Source organism: Muntiacus reevesi, chromosome X (assembly GCF_963930625.1).
Source record: "Muntiacus reevesi chromosome X, mMunRee1.1, whole genome shotgun sequence".
Lineage (NCBI taxonomy): Eukaryota > Metazoa > Chordata > Mammalia > Artiodactyla > Cervidae > Muntiacus > Muntiacus reevesi.
Window position 1 is genome coordinate 122,100,854 of NC_089271.1, and position 23,922 is coordinate 122,124,775.

Consider the following 23,922-nt stretch of genomic DNA (forward strand, 5'->3'; position numbering starts at 1 on the left):
TGAGGACTCAGTAGTTTTGGTGCGCAAGCTTAGTTGCTCCAGGGCTTGTGGAATCTTCCCGGACAAGAGGTCAAACCTGTGTCCCCTGCACTGGCAGGTAGATTTTATCCACTGTGCCCCCAGGGCAGTCTGGAATGGTTGTTCTTTTATTAAAGTCATTGAGTTTGAGGTGCTTTTTGTTTAATTTTTTTCTCCTTTTTTTTTTTTTTTTTTTGCTTTTACTAGCAATAGGTGATGATTGACCTCTGGTCAATCTGTTAATTTTATCAAGGCATTTCAGGTTTCTTTCTTTTTTTTTTTTAATTTAATTTAATTTTTTTCATTTATTTTTATTAGTTGGAGGCTAATTACTTCACAACATTGCAGTGGGTTTTGTCATACATTGACATGAATCAGCCATGGAGTTACATGTATTCCCCATCCTGATCCCCCCTCCCACCTCCCTCTCCACCCAATTCTTCTGGGTCTTCCCAGTGCACCAGGCCCGAGCACTTGTCTCATGCATCCCACCTGGGCTGGTGATCTGTTTCACTATAGACAATATACATGCTGTTCTCTGAAAACATCCCACTCTCACCTTCTCCCACAGAGTCCAAAAGTCTGTTCTGTACATCTGTGTCTCTTTTTCTTTTTTGTATATAGGGTTAACATTACCATCTTTCTAAATTCCATATATATGTGTTAGTATACTGTAATGGTCTTTATCTTTCTGGCTTACTTCACTCTGTATAATGGGCTCCAGTTTCATCCATCTCATTAGAACTGATTCAAATAAATTCTTTTTAATGGCTGAGTAATATTCCATGGTGTATATGTACCACAGCTTCCTTATCCATTCGTCTGCTGATGGGCATCTAGGTTGCTTCCATGTCCTGGCTATTATAAACTTTTACTAGCAATAGGTAATGATTGACCTCTGGTCAATCTGTTAATTTTATCAAGGCATTTCAGGTTTCTTCAAGGAACTTCACTACGGTCTCTTTATGATAATGTTTGCTAATGCCTTTCTAGTCTAGGGAGAGATCCATTTTTGAAGGTTGTGTAAGATACCTGGAAGTTTATTGATTTGGCTACTGCCTGAAATTGAGAGGTGTGATAGAGCTAAATTGATAGGACAAGAAATGAGAAGAAGATTGAATGTGGACTGAGCAATAAAGAGGACTAATTATATTTCTTTAACTGAATTTTTATTAAGATAATCTAAGTCCAAATGCCATAAGAAATAATACAGAGATCTGATTTACTCCTTATGCAGTTTCCCCCTATGATAGATGTGTGTGTGCGTGCTTAGTCATGTCAGACTCTTTGCAACCCCTTGGACTGTAGCCCTCCAGGCTCCTCTGTCCATGGGATTTCCCAGGCAAGAATACTGGAGCAGGTTGCCGTTTCCTCCTCCTGGAGGTATTCCTGACCCAGGGATTGGACCCGTGTCTCCTGCATTGGCAGGTGGATTCTTTACCACTGTGCCACCAGGGAAGCCACCTATGATAGACAATATCTTATAAAACAATAGTACAGTACCACAAGGTGCTTTCCAGGTGGCTCAGTGGTAAAGAATACGCCTGCAATGCAGGAGATGTAGGTTCAATCCCTGGGCCAGGAAGATCCCCTAGAGGAGGAAATGACCCACTCCAATATTCTTGCCTGGGAAATCCCATGGACAGAAAAGCCTGGAGGGCTATAGTCCATGGGGTCGCAAAAGAGTCAGACACGATTGAGCCACTAAACAACAACAACAGTACCACAACCAGAAAATTGATATTGATACAATTCAGCCATCTTATTCAGATTTCTCCAGTGTCACTTATACTTCTGTGTGCATGTGTGTGTTTAGTTCTATGCAGTTTTATCACTTGTGTAGGCTTGTATGTAACTTAGTTGGTAAAGAATCTGCCTACAGTGCAGGAGACCCAGGTTTGATTCCTGGATGGGAAAGATCCCCTGGAGAAGGAATGGCAACCCACGCCAGTATTCTTGCCTGGAGAATCCCATGGACAGAGGAGCCTGGTGGGTTATAGTCCATGGGGTCATAAAGAGTCGGACATAACTTAGTGACTAAACCACCACCAGGCTTGTGTGTCTACCACCATATCAAGAACATTGCCATTACTATAAGGATTGTTCATGCTGCCTTTCATAACCACAGCAACTCCTTCCTGTTCACCCTTCCTAACCCCTAACAACCACTAATATGTTCTCCATTTCTAAAATTTTGTCCTTTCAGAAACATGATGTACCAGGAATTGAGGATTTTGATGAATCATTTGCTCTTTGATATAAACCTTGGCCTCTTCCTCACCACAAAGTCTCCGGTAAAACCTACACCATCCACTACTACTTGATAGAGGGTTTTTCGTCTGCTGTGGTGTAGTTCTGACTCCTCCTTTGGTGTTGATGTGGAGAGCATCTGAGGCTCACCAAAGGCCTGGGTTTAACACCTATGTTTGAACTGCTAAAGTGTTAAAGCACTGGGATAGATCTGAAAGGAAGTGGGACCACTCACAGGGAGAAAGTGGTTCTTCTAAAACATGGTAACAGCTTTGTGAGCTCTAGGTGCTCCCAGGTATTCCTTTTAAAATTCACTGCCTACTCTTCCCAACTTGCTTTTTGCCTTTCTTTTACTCCTTTCTCTTTTCTGTCCAGATATGGGTTATCATTTGAGAGATATCATGAAGGCTCCTCCTCCTGGTTCCTAAATCTTAACTACTGGTCTGTCTTGGTAACTGAAACTCGAATATTAGAGATTCATTCATCTAGATTCGGGTATCATTTGTTTTTAAAAGCAAATGATGGGTATGTAACGCCTACTCAATAAACATTTGCTGAATGGATAAACACTTTAGTAGGAATTTGCTTATAAGAGAAATGCATTGGAGTGGGCATTTTGATGGGGGGTAGTGTGTGAGTGCCACATTGCTCAATGGTGTCCGACTCTTTGTGACCTCATGGACTGTAGCCAGCCAGGCTCCTCTGTCCATGGGATTCTCCAGGCAAGAATACTGGAGTGGGTAGCCATCCCCTTCTCCAGGGGATCTTCCCGACCCAGGGATCAAACCCGCATTTCTTACTTAAGAAGCGTTGGCAGGTGGGTTCTTTACCACTAGTGCCATCTGGGAAGCCCGTTATTTTCTGTTGTCTTATTTATTTTTAGATTATAAACTATTTCAAACAGAAAAAGATAAAGATCAAAAAACTGAATACCCATGACTCTAACCTAAAGTTAATAAATGCTAATGCCTTGCCTTTTGTAAGAAAAAAAAAGTGTTGGTGGAGAATGGATACATGTATATGTATGGCTGAAGTCTCTTCACTGTTCACCTGAAACTATCACAACATTGTTTATTAATCGGCTATACCCCGAGACAAAATAAAAAATTAAAAAGAAAAACAGAAGTGTTATGGGTGGAGTTGTTGCCCCCTGATTACACTGCTCTCCCCGCTCTCCTCACAGGTACCCTGTAGACTGAAGTTTGTGTGTATGCTTCTCATGTGTGTTAGTATATTGTGTATATTTGTGTTCAAAGATAGGATACAGTATTATTGTTTTCTGAACTTCATATAAATGATTTACTGTATATGTATTATTCTGCAACTTGCATTTTTCATTTAACATTATGATTGTATTTATCCATGTTAATACGTGTGTATCTAGATCATTCATTGTATCTGCTGCCTTGTATTACATAGTATGACTATAACACAAATGATTCATTTCTCTTTTGATGAATACCTAGATTGATTCCTATTACAATGCTGTGCCAAACACCTTGAACAGGTTACTTTTTCAGGTGTGCAAGAGTTTTTCAAAGATAAATGACTAAAGGTGGAACTACTGGGCATTAGGGAATGTGTATATTCAGATTGACTAGATATTGCCAAATTACTCTTGTATGTGATATCCCAAAGTACAGGCAAGCCTTGCAGATAATGTGATTTTGGTTCCAAACTGCTGCTATGAAGCAAATATTGCAATAGAGTCACATGAATTTTTCATTTTCCCAGTGCAAATAAAAGTTATTTTTCCACTATACTATAGTCTATTAAGTATGCAGTAGCATTGTTGAAAGAAGTGATGTACAAACCTTAATTTAAAAATGCTTTATTGCTAAAAAGTACTAACCATCATCTGAGCCTTCAGTGAGTTATGATCTTGTGGCTGGTGAAAGGTCTTGCTTTGATGTTCATGGCTGCTGATTGATCAGGGTAGTACTTGCTGAAGGTTGGGGTGGCTGTGTCAATTTCTCAAAATAAGACAACAATGAACTTTGCTATGCCAGTTGGCTCTTCTTTTCTCAGATTTCTCTGTCACATGCAACACTGTTTGATGGCATTTACCCACAGTAGAATTCTTTCAAAATTTGAGTCAATCTTGTCAAACTCTGCCCCTGCTTTGTCAACTGTTCATATAATATTCTAAATTCTTTGTCGTCATTTCAACCATCTTCAAAGTATCTTCACCAGGAGTAATTTCCGTCTCAAAAAACCACTTGCATTGCTCATCCATAAGAAGCCACTCCTCATCCTCTAAGGTTTTATCATGAGATTGCAGCAATTCAGTCACATCTTCAAGCTCCACTGCTAATTCTCTTGCTATTTCTACAGCATCTGCAGTTACTTCCTCCACTGGAATCTTGAGCCCCTCAAAGTCATCCATTAGAGTTGGAATCAACTTCTTCTAAACTCATGTTAATGTTTATTTTGACCTCCTCCCATGAATCACAATATACTTAATAGCATTTAGAATGGTAAATTTTTTCCAGAAGGTTTTCAGTGTAATTTTCTCATATCCATAGAGGAATCACTCACTATCTATGGCACTATAGCTGTATGAAATATACTTCTTAAATAATGACTTGAAAGGGCAACAGAGGATGGGATGGCTGGATGGCATCACTGATGCAATCAATTGACATGAACGTGGGCAAGCTCTGGGAGATGGTGAGGGACAGGGAAGCCTGTGGTGCTGCAGTCCACAGGGTTGCAAAGAGTCAGGCATGACTTGACCACTGAACAATGACAATGAATAAGGCTTGAAAGTCAAAATGACTCCTTGATCAAAGGGCTGCAGGATGGGTGCTGTGTTAGCAGGATGAAAACAACACGAATCTCATAGTCTATCTCAATCAGAGCTTTTGGGTGACCAGGTACATTGTCAATGAGCAGTAATATTTTGAAAGGAATTTTTTTTCTGAGGAATAGGCTCAGCTGGTAAAGAAGCTGCCTGCAATGCAGCTTCTTTGATTCCTGGGTTGGGAAGATTCTCTGGAGAAGGGATAGGCTGCCCACTCCAGTCTTTTGTGCTTCCCTGATGGCTCAGCTGGTAAAGAATCTGCCTGCAATGTGGGAGACCTGGGTTCAGTCCCTGGGTTGGGAAGATCCCCTGGAGAAGGGAACAGCTACCCACTCCAGTATTCTGGCCTGGAGAATTCCATGTAGAGTCCATGGGGTTGCAAAGAGTTAGACACCACTGAGCGACTTTCACTTCAAGTCTCAATAGTGGGCTTAAAATCTACTCTGCGCAGAGTAGATTTAGCATAATTCCGAAGGGCCCTAAGATTTTCAGAATGGCCCATGGGCCTTGGCTTCAACTGCATTTACCCCTAAGAAGAGAGTCAGCCTGTCCTTCAAAGCTTTGAAGCCAGACATTGACACATTCTCTCCAGCCATGAAAATTCTAAATGACATCTTCTTGCAATAGAAGGCTGTTTTGTGTACACTGAAAATCTGTTGTTTAGTGTAGCTACCTTCATGGGTTATCTTAGCACTTTCTGCTTCACCTTGTACTTTTATGTGATGGAGATGGCTTTTTTTCTTAAACCTCATAAATCAACCCCTGCTGGCTTCAAACTTTTCTTCTGCAGCTTCCTTGTCTCTTTCAGCCTTCATGGAACTGAAGAGAGTTAGGACCTTTATCTGGATTAGGCTTTGGCTTCAGGGAACGTTAATTCTGGATTAATCTTCTGGATTAATCTTCTATCCATATCACTAAAACTTTCTCCACATAGGTGATAAGGCTGTTTCGGTGTCTGATCATTTGTGTGTTCACTGGATGAGCACTTTTATTTCCCGTCAATAACTTTTCCTTTGCATGCACACCTTAGCTAACTGCTTGGCTCAAGAGGACTAGCTTTTGGACTGTCTCAGCTTTTGACATGCCTCCCTCACTAAGCTTAAGCATTTCTAGGATTTGGTTTAAAGAGTGAGACATGCGATGGGCCAGTGGCTGGTTGGTGGAGCAGTCAAAACACACTTAACATTATCAATTACATCTGCCCTTTGTATGGATATGGTTCATGGAGCACCCCAAACAATTACAATAGTAACGTGGGAGATCACTGATCACAGATCACCATAACAATGTAACAGTGGTGAAAAAGTTTGAGATACTGTGAAGAGTGCCAAAATGTGACACAGAAACACAAAGTGAGCAAGTGCTGTTGGAAAAATTGTGCCAAAGACTTGCTTGACACAGAGTTACCACAAACCTTCAACTTGTAAAAAATGCAGGATCTGTGAAGCATAATAAACTGAAACATAGTAAAAATAAGGTATGTATGTATATGCAGTTCCTTTTCATTTTCTTGACAATGTTTGGTGTTGTCAGACTTTGCACTTCTCTGGTAGCACAAATGGTACCTTACTGTTTTAATTTGTATTATCTTGATAGTTATTGAGGTTGAACATATTTTTATATGTATATTGGGCATTTGAATTCCCTCATCCCTGAAATGCCTGTTCGCTTTTGCCCATTTTCCTATTGTCTTGTTTGTCTTATAGATTTGCAAAAATTCATTACATATTCTGGATCTCTATCTTACGCCAGTTATATGCTCTGTAAATTCAGTCTGTGGTTTGTTTTTTAATGTGTTTATGATGTATTTTAAAAATATTTTTGTATCTGGCTGTACCAGCTCTTAGTTGTTGCATGCGGGATCTTCAATCTTTGTTGTGGCTTTGTGGGATCTTTATTTTTTCCCCAATTATTTTTATTAGCTGGAGGCTAATTACTTTATGTGGGATCTTTAGTTGTGGTATGCATATTCCTAGTTACGGCATGTGGGATCTAGTTCCCTGACCAAGGACCAAACCTGGACCCCACTGCACTGGAAGCACAGGGGCTTAGCCACTGGAAAACCATGGAAGTATAGAAGTTTTGCATTTTCATGTAGTGAAAATGCATTATCCACTTTTTTCCCCCATAGCTTGTGTGTTTGTGTTTTACTTAAAGAAGCCTGAGCACCCTGAATATCTGAGGGAACACAAGACTCGAAGGGCAGACGATAGAGGGTAGAAACAGATATCCCCTTCATTCTTGTTGTTCTCCTTTTTCTTCTATTATTTCTCCATTTTTCCTTATCCTGAAATCGATGTGTCTAACAGACAATTTAGGCTGCTCTGACACTCTGGTTTGTTCAATTTTGTGTCTAGATATCCCTGGCTCTGTTTTGCTACTTTCTTCAAAACTTTTCCATCTACTTTGTGCTACCAGTAAATGCAGTGAAGACTGTTTTTTTCCTTTATGAATAAACAAATAAACATATGCACCTCAGGACTGAAATAATTGTGTCAAATGAATTACCTCATATAATGAAAAGTAACAGGCAAAAGATCTCTTGAATCTGTATTGTTTTTTGGTAAAGGAAGACGTTTTAAAGAATCATTTTCTAAACTTTTATTGCTTTAAATCACTCCGATAGTACCACACTGCCATCTCCATAAACCCCCTCACAATCTGGTCAAAATCATTGTAACCTGGGCTGGGGATCAGGGAAGAACTAAGAAACCTGAAGGGCAATGTTCCATCAAGCTTTCTCAGGCTCCCCCTAACTCTTTCTCTCTCCCGCCACCCTCCACTACACATTGCAGCTTGAATTATTTAGTTACTCAAATCAATCCATTTTTCTCTGTTCTGTGGTTGGACAATAAAAGTAAGATTTACTGCAGCCAGTGAATAATAAAAAACGAATTAGCTGAAAACAAACAAAAAGCTGCTTACGTGGCAATCTTCTGTGTTAATCAAAACCTTGAGGACAGGTCGGAGGATCAATATTTGACTACAAGATGGAAAGAATCAAAACTTCCATTAAGGGTGAGAAAAGAGGGAGCCAAGGGGGGGGGGGGGAGGAGAAAGACCTAAGGGCAGGGTTCATCAGAAGTGGCCAATGGCAAAATTTCATTCCAGTTCTCTGGTTGGCCTCTTAGGGAGGCCTCCTCTGTTTGAGAAATGACAGTGTTTTTTATGCACATATCAAAGTTCAGCTTGATTGTCTCATCTGGGGAAGAAAGCCATCTGTCAGTATTCTCCAAATAATCTACATAATTGACTTTCAAACAAGCCTCAAAGAAACGGGCATTTATCACCCTAATTGTGGCAGGCGGAGTGTGTGTCACTGCCATTTTATCAAGATAATGGTAAATGGCAGCAGGTTTCTTCTCTCCTGCCTTCTCCCAGATTTCTTTCAATTTGTACGTACAGCTACATTCCCCTCTGAGACCAAACTCAGAAAAGGGCTGCCTGTGCCTGGAGCAGGGGGAAAATTTGCTTGCCTTGTGATAATCCCTGGACTCAGCCAGCAGTCACCTGCCACTCTTCACTCTGCTCCTAGAAACTCGATTCAGGAGGGCATCACTAAGAGACTCAGTAACAGGGCTGGACCCCTGAAAAGCTCTATTCCGTGACCCTGGATCTCCTGGCTTGAAGTTCCCTTTGAGTACTGATGGTGGGATGGAGGAGGGACCCCCTTGGAACTAGCTTGGCCCTAGCTTCTAGCCCAAGCTAACTGGGTAAACTGACCTCCAGTCCACAAGGAGAGTATTGTCAGTGATGGTGTCCTTGTTCCCATAGGCCCAAGTGGGACTGGGTTGGTGTTGAGATTATCATGAGGTTCTTTCTTCTATGACTGAATCCAGTAACTCCTATCTGTAGGAAATTGCTACTACATAAAATATATATTAAAATTATACTAATTCTCAGGTCTTGCCTCCAATTCAAGATCCAGGACAATTCTGCCTTAAAGCGTAGTCTTTTGTAACCTTCAAGGCAAAAGCCACTCTTGGCTTTACTTTTCCAGATTCTGTGAACTGTGTTTCTTAACCAGGCTGGCTTGAGACATCCCCATCATTCCTATGTGTCCATGGAAACCAAAGACCTCACAGTGCCCAATATTTAGCAGAGAGGACCACAAAGCAAATTGCTAAACTGGGGTTAAATTGAAACTTTCTCCCTCAGAGGAATGTAACCCAGCAGAAATGGAAGTGTGTCTGGATTTCTAAACAATGTTTGAAAGTGTGTTTGCCTGTCAGTAGTCCTGTTTCCCCATAGACAGGTAAGTTACTCAGTAGTCCATTAAGGGGCTGGTAGAAATTGAGGCAGAAGGTTCTTGTTAAAAAATAATCCCCTGAGGACAAATATATAAATGAAAAAGACAGTCATATATCTGGGAATTATTCTCCTTTCTTGTGATCTTGAACCAGTTTTTGGTTTCTAGCTAGCATGTGCACATTTAAGCATCAGTACATGACAGGTCTACACTTTCCTACATACACAGAATATCATATAATCATAACCATTTCCCAGTGTTGGAAGAAGGAAATATTTAAGACTTGAGTCATTGGATATAAGACATTCTTTTTTTCCCTACCCAGTTAACTCCAATATTGAACTGTCTTTTCTGCTCTATTTTCTCTCTGATGCACACAGCATGTGGCCTTCTGTGTTCTGATTAAAGAGTGGAAAACAACAGCAGCATCTGGGCTGAATGGGGCAGGGAAAATCCAACTGGTTCAACCTGTTATGATGGGCAGTGTTATTCAATGACCTAGTGAGGAGATGTAGAACAAAACCTGGCATAAGGAGGCAATTACACTTGTTCCATTTGGCATGGATCTCTCTCTGCAGTGGTTCTCTCTGCAGTGGTTTTCACACTCAGACAGTAAAGAATCTGCCTGCAATGCAGGAGACCTGGGCCTGCTCCCTCAGTTGGGAAGATCCTCTGGAGAAGGAAATGGCAACCTACTCCAGTATTCTTGTCTGGAGAATTCCATGGACAGAGGAGCCTGGTGGGCTACAGTCCATGGGGTTGCAAAGAGTCAGACACGACTGAGCGACTCTCACACACAATATAGGATGGTGGTGTCCTTCAAGTCTTCCCAGTTGCACAGGGAAATTGTGATCATCATGTAAATTGCAAGCACGTCACAGTTGAGAAATCAGACTTTGAGAGTGATGTGTGATGCATGGAAGTAGAGCCAAGGACCACCTGCTTGAGGAAGAGATAATAGGCATGGTATGTCAGGCCACATCAAGGAAAGATTGTGTGTCCTGGAATGTCTGAGAATTTTTCTTGTGGAACTCAGTTTGACTTACATGATTGAAGGCTGAAGGGCAGTGAAATGAATATATAACTGTGGATATTTTGACAAACGTACTGAGATACTGAAACACTGCCGCAGGTACTGTTTTGTACTCGTTGGTCACTTGTTTAATGTTGTTTTGAGTCTTTTAATCCCTTTGAGTGTGCTGTTCCCAATGCTAGTATGTCTGCCCAGACGTGAAAAGAGTAAATACCGTACAATTCCCTGCAAGTGAATTTCCAGAACAGGCAAAGATAATCTATACTGAGAGAATTTACAGCAGGGATTGTCTCTGAGTGTACATGTACATGGAAATGACTAGAAAGAGGGGGTGATGTGGATATCCTATATCTTGTTTTAAGTGATGGTTACAGGGATATATACATTTGTCAAAACATATCAAGCAGAAAACTTAAAATCTGTGCATTTTATTGTATATGAATTCTCCCGCAACAAAAACTGAAAATGCAGAAAAAGAAGTATTTCTAGATCACAGGAATACTGAGAGGCCCTGTTGTTCTGGCTATTTCAAAGTTCAGCTACTTTTGTTTGGAACCATTTGTCATGGGTTTGTTAGGGGTTCCAGGAAAAACTTCCTTTACATATAAAACTCTCTTCAGCAAAACCAAACAAGAGGTCAGCTCTCTTCATGTTTGTGGCATAATTTTATGTTTTAAGTGACATATTTCTTCAAATCAGAGCTATTCAGTCATAAATGTCACCCCATTTGCAATTTATTCCTTCCACAAACCTTTCCTTCTGCTACTTCTCAGCAGGGATATGGTGCCCTTGAGATCTTGGGCTTCTCTCTTTTGACTGTCTCTGCTGCCAGAAAGTGTACCTGGAAGCTTGGCCTGTGTCTGATTTCTTGCTAAATTCCAGCATCCAGCAAAGGGCCTGGCCCACACGGTGAGGAACTGAGGCTACACTCCTGAAATAAAGTGATCATTATACAAAGGGAGACCTGTGTGTTTAAATAAATAATTGATTCAGTGGATGGTCTCTGCTTTCTAAGAGCTCACAAAAAAGACATCCGGGTAGGTGATGCCTCACATGTTATAATTTGCTGTAGATCTTAAGAGGCTACATCTTAACCCTTGTATTACTGTTTTTTAAAAAATATCCGTTCCATCCCCCCTTTTTTTGCCATGCCACATGGCATGTGGGATCTTAGTTCCCCAACCAGGGATAGAACCCGTACCCTTTGCAGTGGAAGCATGGAGTCTTAATCACTAAACCTCAGGGAAGTCCCCCCATTCCATATTACTCTTATTACCCTATGGCCCAACTCTCCAACCTGACTTGGACCTCTCTATCATGAGTAAAATCAGACAGCAAAAGTGGGGACACCACTTTTTCTAGAAGGCTTTAGAATAAGTGCATCCATGCTAGTTTCCTGTAGACTCCTTTAGTCCCCTTCTATTATTATACCCATATGGGTTAGCAGTAAAATTGAGTTAGCTGGTACATGGAGAGCAGACAGTATGAACTATAGAAAGTGAAGACTGTTCTGGTCTTTACACATTTCTGCTCACTGGTTTGGAGTGGTGAGGTGTTAAGGTGTTAGGCTAGAGACCACAGGCCAAGGGAAGAATTGGGCTTCTTAGGGTGGTGGAGTTGATGGTAAAGATAACTTTCATTATATGATAGCAAAGGATCATTTTTGAATGTTTGCAAAAGGCAAATTTTGGACAAAGAAAAGACTTTTAACCTCAAAAGGTATGGTTCAGGCTGCCAAGAACATTGTTGTTCAGTCACTCAGTCATGTTCTACTCTTTGTGACCCCGTGGACTGTGGCACACCAGGCTTCCCTGTCCTTCTATATCTCCTGGAGTCTGCTCAAAATCATGTCCATTGAGTCGGTGATGCCATCCAACCATCTCAGCCTCTGTTGCTCCTTTCTCCTTCTGGCCTCAATCTTTCCCAAGAATATAGTTTTTAGGAAGGTTCAAAACCATGAATAAAGACCCACACTGAGTTAATGAAGCACATTTTAATACTTGAGGAGCCTCATACATCTTTACCTGTGAGGCTGACTGGTTACAGGTTGAAGGAAACAACCAGATTCTTCTACTATTCATCTTCCAGGATGCAAGGCTCTGAGTACAATAAACACTTGGTATGTAACGGAGTTGGAGAATGTAGAAGTGTTTTCTAATGCTAAGAAATGTCAGTAAAAAGCAAGGCTGCTGATCACTGGAGCAGCCTCTCTATGGGAACCTAGGACTTTGAAGGATAGTTTGCTCTTTAAGGCTATTATGAACTTCTTCTCCTCGTGAATGTCCCAGCTCTCAGCTCCATAAAACCTGCAATAACTGCTGTTTTATGACTTACACCTGGTCATAACACAAAAGATTGATTGGGGCTCCCATCCTACAAAGAAGGAAGACAGTACTTTCAGATATATGGCCTCCCAATAGATTTTTCATGAGATGAGCCAAAAATGCTTCCTCAAGATTCATGCAAGCAAGTGTGATCAGTGCCCAAGACTGTAAATAACATATCCAGTCTTTCAAGCTTACACTCTGATCCTTTGAAGTTTGTGATGTCCTTTTTAGGGCTAATAACATGTTAGAGATGGACTATGCTTTTATAGAAAAAAATTTAGATAAAAATCTTTTAGGAAAAAAAAATATGGTCTCTCTCTGTATTCTTCCATTTTCTTATCTCCTCTCCCTACCCTCTACCCAGTTCAGGAAAACTTCTCTTAAATCAGCTTGATATTTTCAAGACTAGCCTAAGCTGTTGAGAGTTTTATGTGACCAATAAAGAAGATTAAAAAATAAACTCTATAACTTTCTGTATTCTGAAATCCATTACCAAAAAATAATAATAATAAAATAAAAAGGAGCCCTGTTGTGTGAGAAATGTTAAATGCTGCTTTGTCAGAGAGTGTTGGAAATATGATAGGAAAGACAGCTTCCATATATCTAAATGGCATTCAAAAGAACAAAAATCAAGGGCTATTAATGTAGCTAGATCTTGGGATTCAGGTAATATGTCCTGTAATTCATTCTGACTGACAGTTTTGAGGAGAAATCAGAGTAAGGCTGACCAAAATACTATCCCTTGGAAAAAAATCAGCAACAGCACTTCAAAACTAATCCCTCACATATCAACCTGATCTCTCCTAGGGGATTCTTTTCCAGCTAAATGCTGAATTTAATTCTGTACATCACATTTCTTTGGAGAGATTTAGTACTTTAATTATATTTTTATGTGTCACAGAACTGTAAACATAAATTACATTTTTATTTTCTTTATCTTTAAAGGAGAGTTTAGAAAAATAATAATGATTAAAGGTGTATGTGATTTTTCTTTGAGTCTTTTTGTTGCTTGTGTGGAGGGGACAATGGTTCTCTGTATTTGTGGCTGAGGAACCCTCTGGCCATATTTCTAGGCTATCTCAGGAAGACTGGAAAGTCTAAAAGCCGATCAATCAGCTATCTGTTTTGCCTACAAAGATGATGATAGTTTTAACATTTTTTTTCTTCCTGATATACTTTGAATTGAGTTTTCATTTGTGTACAGTATCGATGTTACTTAGCTGCATCATGGGCTGGAGAAAAATCACTGGAAATGTTTTTTAATTTTAAAAATATTTTAATTGGAACTTTGTGGCTCATACCCAGAAAAATCTTTTTGACACAAATGTTCACATCAGTGGCAATGTACAATATAAGCAGAGTTAGAAATCTAACAGAATTGTCTGGGCATTTCTTTGCACATCAGTGAATCTGAGCAGGACCCTGTGGGATCCTCCTGAATACAAAAGCCTTTCCGAATCCATTATTTCTTATTTGTAGGAAAAAGGTTTCAGCCTTCTAGACCTTCCCCGAGTTCCACAGGGCAGATTCAAGCAGCTACTAATTAGAAGAGTGAGGGAATGTAGAAACAAAGGGAAGGCAGTGAAGAAACGATACTGAAGCCATGGGGCAGGGTCCTGGTTCTTCCTCAAAGGATATACTGAGCAATCTGATAGTTCTAAAGATACTAAGACCCTGACCCAGCTGGAGGATGGTAACTTCAGGCTGTGCATAGCACATGGACCCCAGACTTGTTGGAATCAGAAGGCTTGATTGAGATTCCTGGAACATTACCCTGTTACCTCACCACCAGACAATCAGAGGAAGGTTGCAACCCTCCCCCCAAGTTTTGTATATAAAAACTCTTCCTGAAAATGATCAAGGAGTTTGGGTTTTTTGAGCATGAGCTGCCTGTTCTCCTTGCTCGGCCCTGAAATAAATCCTTCTCTACTCCAAACTCCAATTTTGCAGTTTGGTCTCACTGTGCATCAAGCATAGGAACTTGAGTTTGGCAACATCAATACTGCATGAAGTGGAGTGAAATATTTTAAAACCAGTTGGTCTTAAAAAAATCTTCCTATTGTATCATGTCAGCAGTTGTTTATAATGGAGAAGTTTGCTGGAAAGCTGTGTTACTCAAAGACCGACCTCTTCCTGGCCTGCATCTGGCTTGTAGAGGATGCCAACAATGCTTAGTGTAATGGGTCACATCTGTCAAGGAGGATTATAAACTGTACCTGTGATGCCCTGTAATTAGTAATCCTCAAATGACTCCAGCTGCTATTTCCCTAAGCATTTGTCTTGGTAACATCTTATAGAAAATATAACTCAAAACTAAGAGTTTTTAGGTCCAAAAGACACTGCCTGTAGTGAAATAGAAGCATTGTCTTCTAATCGAAAAATCCCTTTTTCTCTTGTTGCTCTCACCAAGTTTATCAGAGGGTCTTTCATCCAGAGACCAGTGTAAAATGTGCTTCAGCTTGTTGAAGAGAGATTTGGTTGTTGACTTGGTTTCAGAGCAAAATTCACCCTTGAATCGTGTGAAAAGTAAATATATCTGTTTTCAGTGTGTTAGGACGGTTTGAGAATGAATGTGTGTCTGTAACTGGAGACTTCACACTGGGAAGCTGACCTTTTGCTTGGAAAGGAGATTTGCTATTTCGTTTTCTCGTGGGTACATCTGCAAATGCTGGCATGCTGGGTTGTGTTTGCAGATCAGAATTCATTACTTGCTGAGACCTAAGGTGCAGTATGGAAAATGTAGGTTTTGAAATTTTTTTTCACTAGTTTGAGAGTCAGTGTATCCTTTCCTGGATTTATTTCAGTGAATTTCTAGTGAATATTCATTACCCCATAAATGGTTATATACTAAGAATGAACTAAAATCAGACTCTTACCTCATGCCTTTCAGTAGAAATTTGCTAAATGGTTTAAAAATTTAAATGTGAAAGTAAAACTATAAAATAAAAGAAGAAAATATAGTTATTTGTTGTATCTATATATTCTTGTAGTAGTGTATCTTTCTAAGCATAGCTGCTGCTGCTGCTGCTGCTGCTAAGTTGCTTCAGTTGGGTCCAACTCTGTGCAACCCCATAGACGGCAGCCCACCAGGCTCCGCCATCCCTGGGATTCTCCAGGCAAGAACACTAGAGTGGGTTGCCATTTCCTCCTCCAATGCATGAACGTAAAAAGTGAAAGTGAAGTCTATCAGTCATATCTGACTCTTTGCTACCCCAAGGACTGCAGCCTACCAGGCCCCTCCGTCCATGGGATTTTCCAGGCAAGAGTACTGGAGTGGGGTGCCATTGCCTTCTCCGTCTAAGCATAGCAGCAAAGTCATAAAATCAGGAAGGAAGAGATTGAGAAACTGATTGAATTAATGCTACAAAAACAAACATATTAAGCCCCCTTTGTAGGTTAAAAATCCATAACAAACACAAATTAAAGGAAAATAACAAATGGAAAAATGTTTGCAGTGATATTAAGTATAATTGGTTTACTTAAACAGTTCTTATAAGTTCATTTTTAAAAGATAAAATCATAAATAGGAAAATGGACAAAGGGCATAAAAGGTAATTCATAAAGGAGGAAACAGAAAATGGCCAATAAATAAATGGCAAAATATTGACCTTCATTAGCAATCAAACAGATGCAAGCTAAATCCATCCATCCATCACATTAGCAAATTAAAAAATTGATAATAATTTGTGCTGACAAAGATTTCAGGAAATTGAACTTTCATATGCTGAAGTCAGAATGTAAATAGGTAAATATCTTTATGGGGTAACATGAAAATATGTATCTAAATACACTAATTATGCAATTCTATTTGTAGGAATTTTCCTTAAGGAAATAATTAGAGATGTGTGCATGTACACTCAGTCACTAAGTTGTATCTGACTCTGTGACCCCATGGACTGTAGCCTGCCAGGCTCCTCTGTCCATGGAAAGCAATAATAGCAGAAAACTATATGAAGAAGACTGTAGGAGATTGGCTAAATAAGCTGTGTATGCTCATAAGTCAAGATATTATGTAGTCATATAAAATCATGTTGTAATAGAGTCTTTACTGACCTGGAAAAGCAACCACAATATGTGGTATGTTTATTTAAAAAAAGCAGTTTATGAAACAGTAAATAGAGTAACATACCATGCTTTTTTAATACTACACACATATGCGTGTGTAGAGACAGAGACTGAGACAAAGACATAGGCAGAGTTATAGAGAAAGACATTAGACAAGCAGCTGTGTAGCACAGGGAACTTAGCTTGGTGCTCTGTGAAGCCTAGTGGGGTGGGGTCGGAGGGTGGGCGGCTCAAGAGGAAGGGCATTTATGTATACATATTGCTGATTCACACTGTTGTACAGCCGCAGCTAACACAACATTATAAAGCAATTATCCCCTAATCAAAAAAAAAAGACATAGGACAAGAAGTAAATGCTCCAAGTAAATAACTCTTTTTATCTTGTGGTGATGAGATTACATGCACCTTTTCCTTGTCTTTCCAGATATATTACTTTTGAAATTAGGAATTAGAAACAATAAAGTTATTTATGAAAAGAGCTAAATGCTACAAAAAGACACACCAGCCCAGTCACAGGGAAATATTATCCATGGACAATGGATACATAGCCCAAGATTGCCTTTAGAGTCCCACTGCTGTTTTTGTGCATCTTTCTGTCTTTAAGTCATCATGTCCTACAAACTTCTCAAGTCTTCAGTGTTTTCATTCATTCAGGTATTCACTCATCCATTCAACAGATGTTTGTTGTGTTTATACCATATGGCAAACTCAGTACTTGTCCCTGACTTGAGCTCTATGTGGTAAACAATTTCCTAGTTGTTTCTTATTGGCATTTACTTATCAGTCTTGGAGACTTTCTCTCAGACCTTGTTAAGTGACTGACTAGGAAATCTTTTTAAAAGTTCTCTCTGTATTAAATAGGTGTTGTTAGTATGACACTTGAACTTTAACGAGGACCTTCAATGCCTTAACCCAAAGAGTGAGTAATGTGAAAGTTGCAGACAACTCTATGTGGATAGGCTTGCCAGATGATACCACTCTCTCCTGCCCACACATGTTCTAACTGGACGACAAGCTTCCAACTGTATTCACTCCACCAGGTCTGGGCTCCCTATTTTAGGATTCATCCCCTGGCCTGATTTGTCAGGGGTGTTTCTGGGTATTAGTAATGCCTATCAGGTCTCCTATTTTCTTTGTCCTCATGTTCCTTCTGTGCTTTCCGAGTTCTTGCCATCTGCCCTTTTCTGCCTTGTGGCATTTACATCTCCTATTCCACCACCTGCCCTCTTGATTCTGACTTCCACACTTGTTTTGATCCAAACATTTACTCTAACTTTCTTCAATCCCATCATGAATTTTCTATTGAAAAAAGTCAAAGTGAAGTCATTCAGTTGTGTCTGAGTCTTTACAACCCCATGGACTGTACCTGCCAGACTCCTCCATCCATGGAATTTTCTAGGCAAGAGCACTGGAGTGGGTTGCTATTTCCTTCTCCAGGGAATCTTCCCAATCCAGGGATTGAACCTTGGTCTCCTGCATTGCAGGCAGACTCCTTACTGTTTGAACTGCAAGGGAAGCTCTTGGGGATCTTCCCAACCCAGGGACTGAACCCAGGTCTCCCGCATTGGAGGCAGACTCTTTACCAGCTGAGCCACAAGGGAAGCCCAAGAACACTAGAGTGGATAGCCTATCCCTTCTCCAGCGGATCTTCCCGACCTGGGAATTGAACTGGGCTCTTCTGCATTGCAGGTGGATTCTTTACCAACTGAGGTATCAGGGAAGCCCTTAATTTTCTATTACGGCTGTAACAAATTCCCACAAACTTAGTGCCTTAAAACAACACAAATTAACATCTTACAGTTCTGGGGGGGGGTGGGTTGGTGGTAGTTCAAAGTCCAAAATGATTTCACTGGGCTAAAATCAGGGTGTGGCTAAGACTGCATCTTTTTTCCAGAGGCTCTAGGGGAAAATCTGTTTCCTTGCCTTTTTCAAGTTTCTAGAAGCCACTTTCATTCCTTGGCTTGTGGCCCTTTTCTACTGTCTCCAAAGCTAGCAACATTGCATCTACCTGACCATTTGTCTGTAGTCACATCTCCCTCTGACCAAAGTTGGAAAAGGTTCTCCACTGTTAAAGACCTGTGGGTTGCTCTTTGCCCTCCCCCCAAATATATGTCTACATCATAATTCCCAGAGCCTGTGAATGCTACATGTTTTGAAAAAGCTTTTTTCAAGATATCACTACAGATCTTGAGACAAAAGTTCATCCTGGGTTACCTGACTGTGCTCTAAATCTAATGATAGTGTCTTTAGAAGACAAAGGCAGAGGCAAATTAGACATAGACAAAGAGACACACGGGGGGGTGGTGGGGCGCGGCAGTGTTATTACAGCGGCAGAAACTGGAGTGATACAGCTACAAGATACGGGACGCCTGGAGCCGCCAGAGCTGGACAAGGCAAGGTAGGAGTATCCCTGGGGATGCTAAACCACGCTCAGCCACTTCATTCTGAAGAGAAGGAGTGTGTGCCAGTTGACACTTTGATTTTAGACTTCAAGTTCCAGAACTGTAAGAGAATACAATCCTGGTTTTTTTTTTTTTTTAATTAATTTTTATTGGAGTATAGTTGTTTTGGTCTTCCCTGGTAGCTCAGCTGGCAAAGAATCCACCTGCAATGCAGAAGACCCCAGTTTGGTTCCTGGGTTGAGAGGATCCCCTGGAGGAGGGATAGGCTACCCGTTCCAATATTCTTGGGCTTCCCTGGTGGCTCAGTTGGTAAAGAATCTGCCTGCAATGTGGGAGACCTGAGTTCCATCCCTGGGTTGGGAAGGTCCCCTGTAGAAGGACATGGAAACCCACTCCAGTATTCTTGCCTGGAGAATCCCCATGGACAGAGGAACCTGGCAGGCTACTGTCCATGGGGTTGCGAAGAGTTGGACATGACTAAGCGACTAAGCACAGCAGAGTTGCTTTGCAATGTTGTGTTAGTTTCTACTGTACAGCAAAGTGAATCAGCTATACTATATATGTGTTCCCTGTTTTTGGATTTCCTTCCCATTTAGCTTACCAAAGAGCATTGAGTAGTTCCCTGTTCTATACAGTAGGTTCTCATTAGTTATCTATTTTATACATAGTGTCAATGGTGTGTATATGTCATTCCCAATGTAGAATTCCTGTTGTTTTAAGCCACTCACTTTGTGGTAATTTGTTACAGTCGTGATGGTGGTTAATGGTTTAGTCACTAAGTCATGTCCAACTCTTGAGACCCCATAGACTGTAGCCCACCAGGCTTCTCTGTCCATAGGATTCTCCAAGCAAGAATACTGGAGTGGGTTGCCATTTGTTACAGTAGCCACAGGAAACTAATACAGGGCCCATCTGATTTCACAGAGTCCTCCAGGATAATCCAGGATAATGCCCCCATCTCAATTTCCTTAACCTTCTTCACATGTGTGAAATCCGTTTTCCCAGGTAAGTAGTATATTCACAGGTTGTAGGGATTAGGACATGATTGGGGGGCATTATTCTGCTAACCATAGTATGCAAGGAGACTGTTCATCCCTGAAACCATTTTTGACCATGCCAACCACATGTGGAGCCACTTCACAAGCAATTTTTTTTTTTTTTTTTGTATTTTGCTTTCATTCTGTCTTAATTGTCTAGGATCTGTCTCCTGGGTATCGCTATGGAATAATAGAAAACGCATAAATGTGGAGTCAGGCTGACCTGTGTTTAAACCCTGTCTCTTTATTTTTTCTCTACGTTTCCTTGGGCAAATTATTCAAGTGTTATCACTTTTGTTTCTTCATCTAAAAAATGTGAGTAGTCATACCCATATCATAGAGTCATTGTGAAGATGAAAGGAGATAGCATATATAATATGCCTATCACATAGAAGGCATTCAAGAAATGTTGCCTTTCTTTTGCTATCATCCTACAAACTGTGAACCTGTGGCAATCTGGTCTTGAAGTAGATGGTCTGGTTGAAGAGATATTTGTGTAGGAACTTTCTAATTTTCCTTCAAATCCCACTGTAGATATAGTTTTTATTCTGATGATACATCGGGTTCCCCCGGTATCATTGCATTTTGTTTTGGACTATAATTCTACCTACACAACACTAAAGTTCCTGGTTGGAAAGGAAGAAAAATCCTACCAAACTAACTACTGGGAATAATTCAGCTATCAGTTCAGTTCAGTTCAGTTCAGTCGCTCAGTTGTGTTCAACTCTTTGCGACCGTATGGACTGTAGCACGCCAGGCTTCCCTGTTCATCACCAACTCCCGGAGCCTACTCAAACTCATGTCCATCACATTGGTGATGCCATCCAACCATCTCAGCCTCTGTCAGCTATAATAACACATAAATGAACAGTTCTTGTGTACCTACTGTGTATCAAGTGTTGTAATCACTAGGCAATGAGATGTGTACCATACTTATGTTCCTGGAGTGGGAAATACTGACAAGTGACTAGGTGATTCTAATTTAGTGTGATTGATGTCAAGATGAGCACAAACACAGATGAACTTAGGGATCACAGAGCAGGGAATAAAGGCTCCCTGGAGTTAAGTGCTGCCTAACAAGAGATCTGAAGGATAAATAGAAGTTAGTTATATAGAGTCCCTCTTATACTCCACAGAAAGGAAGGAGAGAAGAATAAAAAATGAGATCTTGTTTTAATGAATTCAATTGACTTAAGCATTAATATTAATAAAACAAATTTGGGCATATAAATATAGCCAGTCTTGTTTATTTAAAAAAATTTTTTTAGATGTAGTTGCACAAGTGTGAGAAGAATAAATGGCCTACTGATAGACCTCTTTTAGGTCACCTGGAGGAAAAAAAGAGCTTTCATTACATTTTGTACATATGACTTCAGTGGTTAGGCTGGTGGTTTGAAAACATACAAATACTGAAAGTGCCCTAGAATATAAAGCTCTGATTTAGAGAAGAGGGGCAGGGTTGTATTGTGGTGTTGTGGTCATGGTAATATGCTGGGTAGATGGTGGTACCAAATGTTTGGAAGATGTAGTTTATGGTTTGTAGGAATAATAATAGCAGCAAAAAATATGTTGTGAATTTATTATGAGCCAGGTACTGTTCTTAGCACTTTTTGTATATTAACTCCTTAATCCTTTCAATGACCCATAAGATAGGTAATGCTATTGTTTTTATTTTAGAGATAGGAAAAGTGGGATACAATTGTTAAATAGCATTGTATAAAGTCAGTCAGCAAGTGGCAGAGCTGGAATCTGAAGTAAGACAGTTTGACTTGAAAGCCTGTGTGCTCTTAACTTCTATCACAAGTACTGACCCTTTGGGGAAAGAGGGACCTTGTGGGAATGTACACAATGTATGCAAGTGACACATAAAAAGGGAGTTCAGTTCAGTTGCTCAGTCGTGTCCAACTCTTTGCGACCCCACGGACTGCAGCACGCCAGGCCTCCCTGTCCATCACCAATTCCTGGAGCTTACACAAACTCATGTCCATCAAGTTGGTGATACCATCAGATGATCTCATACTCTGTCATCCCCTTCTCCTCCTGCTTTCAATCTTTCCCAGCATCACGATCTTTTCAAATGAGTCAGCTCTTCACATCAGGTGGCCAAAGTATTGGAGTTTCAGCTTCAGCATCAGTCCTTCCAATGAACACTCAGGACTGATTTCCTTCAGGATGGATTGGTTTGAACTCCTTGCAGTCCAAGGGACTCTCAAGAGTCTTCTCCAACACCACAGTTCAAAAGCATCAATTCTTCGGCACTCAGCTTTTTTTACAGTCCAGCACTCACATCCATACATGACTACTGTCTTGACTAGATGGACTAGTCATCTAGCTTTGACTAGATGGACCTTTGCTGGTAAAGTAATGTCTCTGCTTTTTAATATGCTATCTAGATTGGTCATAGCTTTTCTTCCAAGGAGCAAGTGTCTTTTAATTTCATGACTGCAGTCACCATTTGCAGTGATTTTGGAGAACAAAAAAAGTAAAGCCTCTCATTGTTTCCATTGTTTCCCCATCTATTTGCCATGAAGTGATGGGACCAGATGTCATGATCTTAGTTTTCTGAATGTTGGGTTTTAAGCCAGCTTTTTCACTCTCCTCTTTCACTTTCATCAAGGGGCTCTTTAGTTCTTCTTCACTTTCTGCCATAAGGGTGGTGTCATCTGCATATCTGAGGTTATTGATATTTCTCCCAGCAATATTTTTTTTTGAAGTTCTTTTTTTTTTTTTTATTAGTTGGTAATCTTGATTCCAGCTTGTGCTTCATCCAGCCTGGCATTTCTCATGAGGTACTTTGCATATAAGTTAAATAAACAAGGTGACAATATGCAGCCTTGACGTACTTCTTTCCCGATTTGGAACCAGTCTGTTGTTTCATTTCCAGTTCTGTTACTTCTTGACCTGCATACAGATTTCTCAGGAGGCAGGGCAGGTGGTTTGGTATTCCTATCTCTTGAAGAATTGCCCACATTTTGTTGTGGGCTACACAGTCAAAGGCTTTGGCATAGTCAATAAAGCAGAAGTAGATGTTTTTCTGGAACTCTCTTGCTTTTTCGATGATCCAATGGATGTTGGCAATTTGATCTCTGGTTCCTCTACATAAAAAGGGAAAACAGAAGCAAACATCCATATAACCATGTGGATATGTATCCATTAAGTGTCAAGAGATTGGTTGAATGAGTATTTACTAAACCTGGTGTTGAGACCTTACAGTTAGAATAATTATTTAAAATTGTAATATAGTAATAGTATATGTACCTCCATATTAAGGTATTCAGTCAAGGATTGGTAAACTTTTTCTATAAAGGACTAGATAATAAATACTTTAGACTTTGTGGATCATATAGGCTGTTGAAACTACTCAACTCTGCCATTTGTAGTGGGAAAGCAACCACGGACAATATGTATATGAATTAATGTGGCTGTCTTCCACACTTACCAAAATGGACCACAGGCATAGTTTGCCAAATTATAAGATCTGCTGATGGGTCTAATAATAATTATCATAATTTTGAAGTAGCAAAAAGCATAAGTCGTATTTTGAGATATCTATAGCACCTGTAACTTGATATGAAAGCATCTCTGATTTTTTTAACTGGTGACAAACTCATAGCTACTGCTGATATTAACTGTGATTTGTACATTCATAGTTGAAGGAAATGTTAAATTAGAGGTTAGTGAAAGTATCAATACATATTTAAGCTTACCCATCCAAATTCACAGGACTTGTTAATTTTA

General features: G+C 40.2%; 1 pseudogene; it reads right to left on the reverse strand.

Moving 5' to 3' along the window:
- Positions 1-4,115: 4,115 nt before the first annotated feature.
- On the reverse strand, positions 4,116-6,208 carry LOC136154686 (tigger transposable element-derived protein 1-like; annotated as a pseudogene).
- Between the last annotated feature and the right edge of the window lie 17,714 nt (positions 6,209-23,922).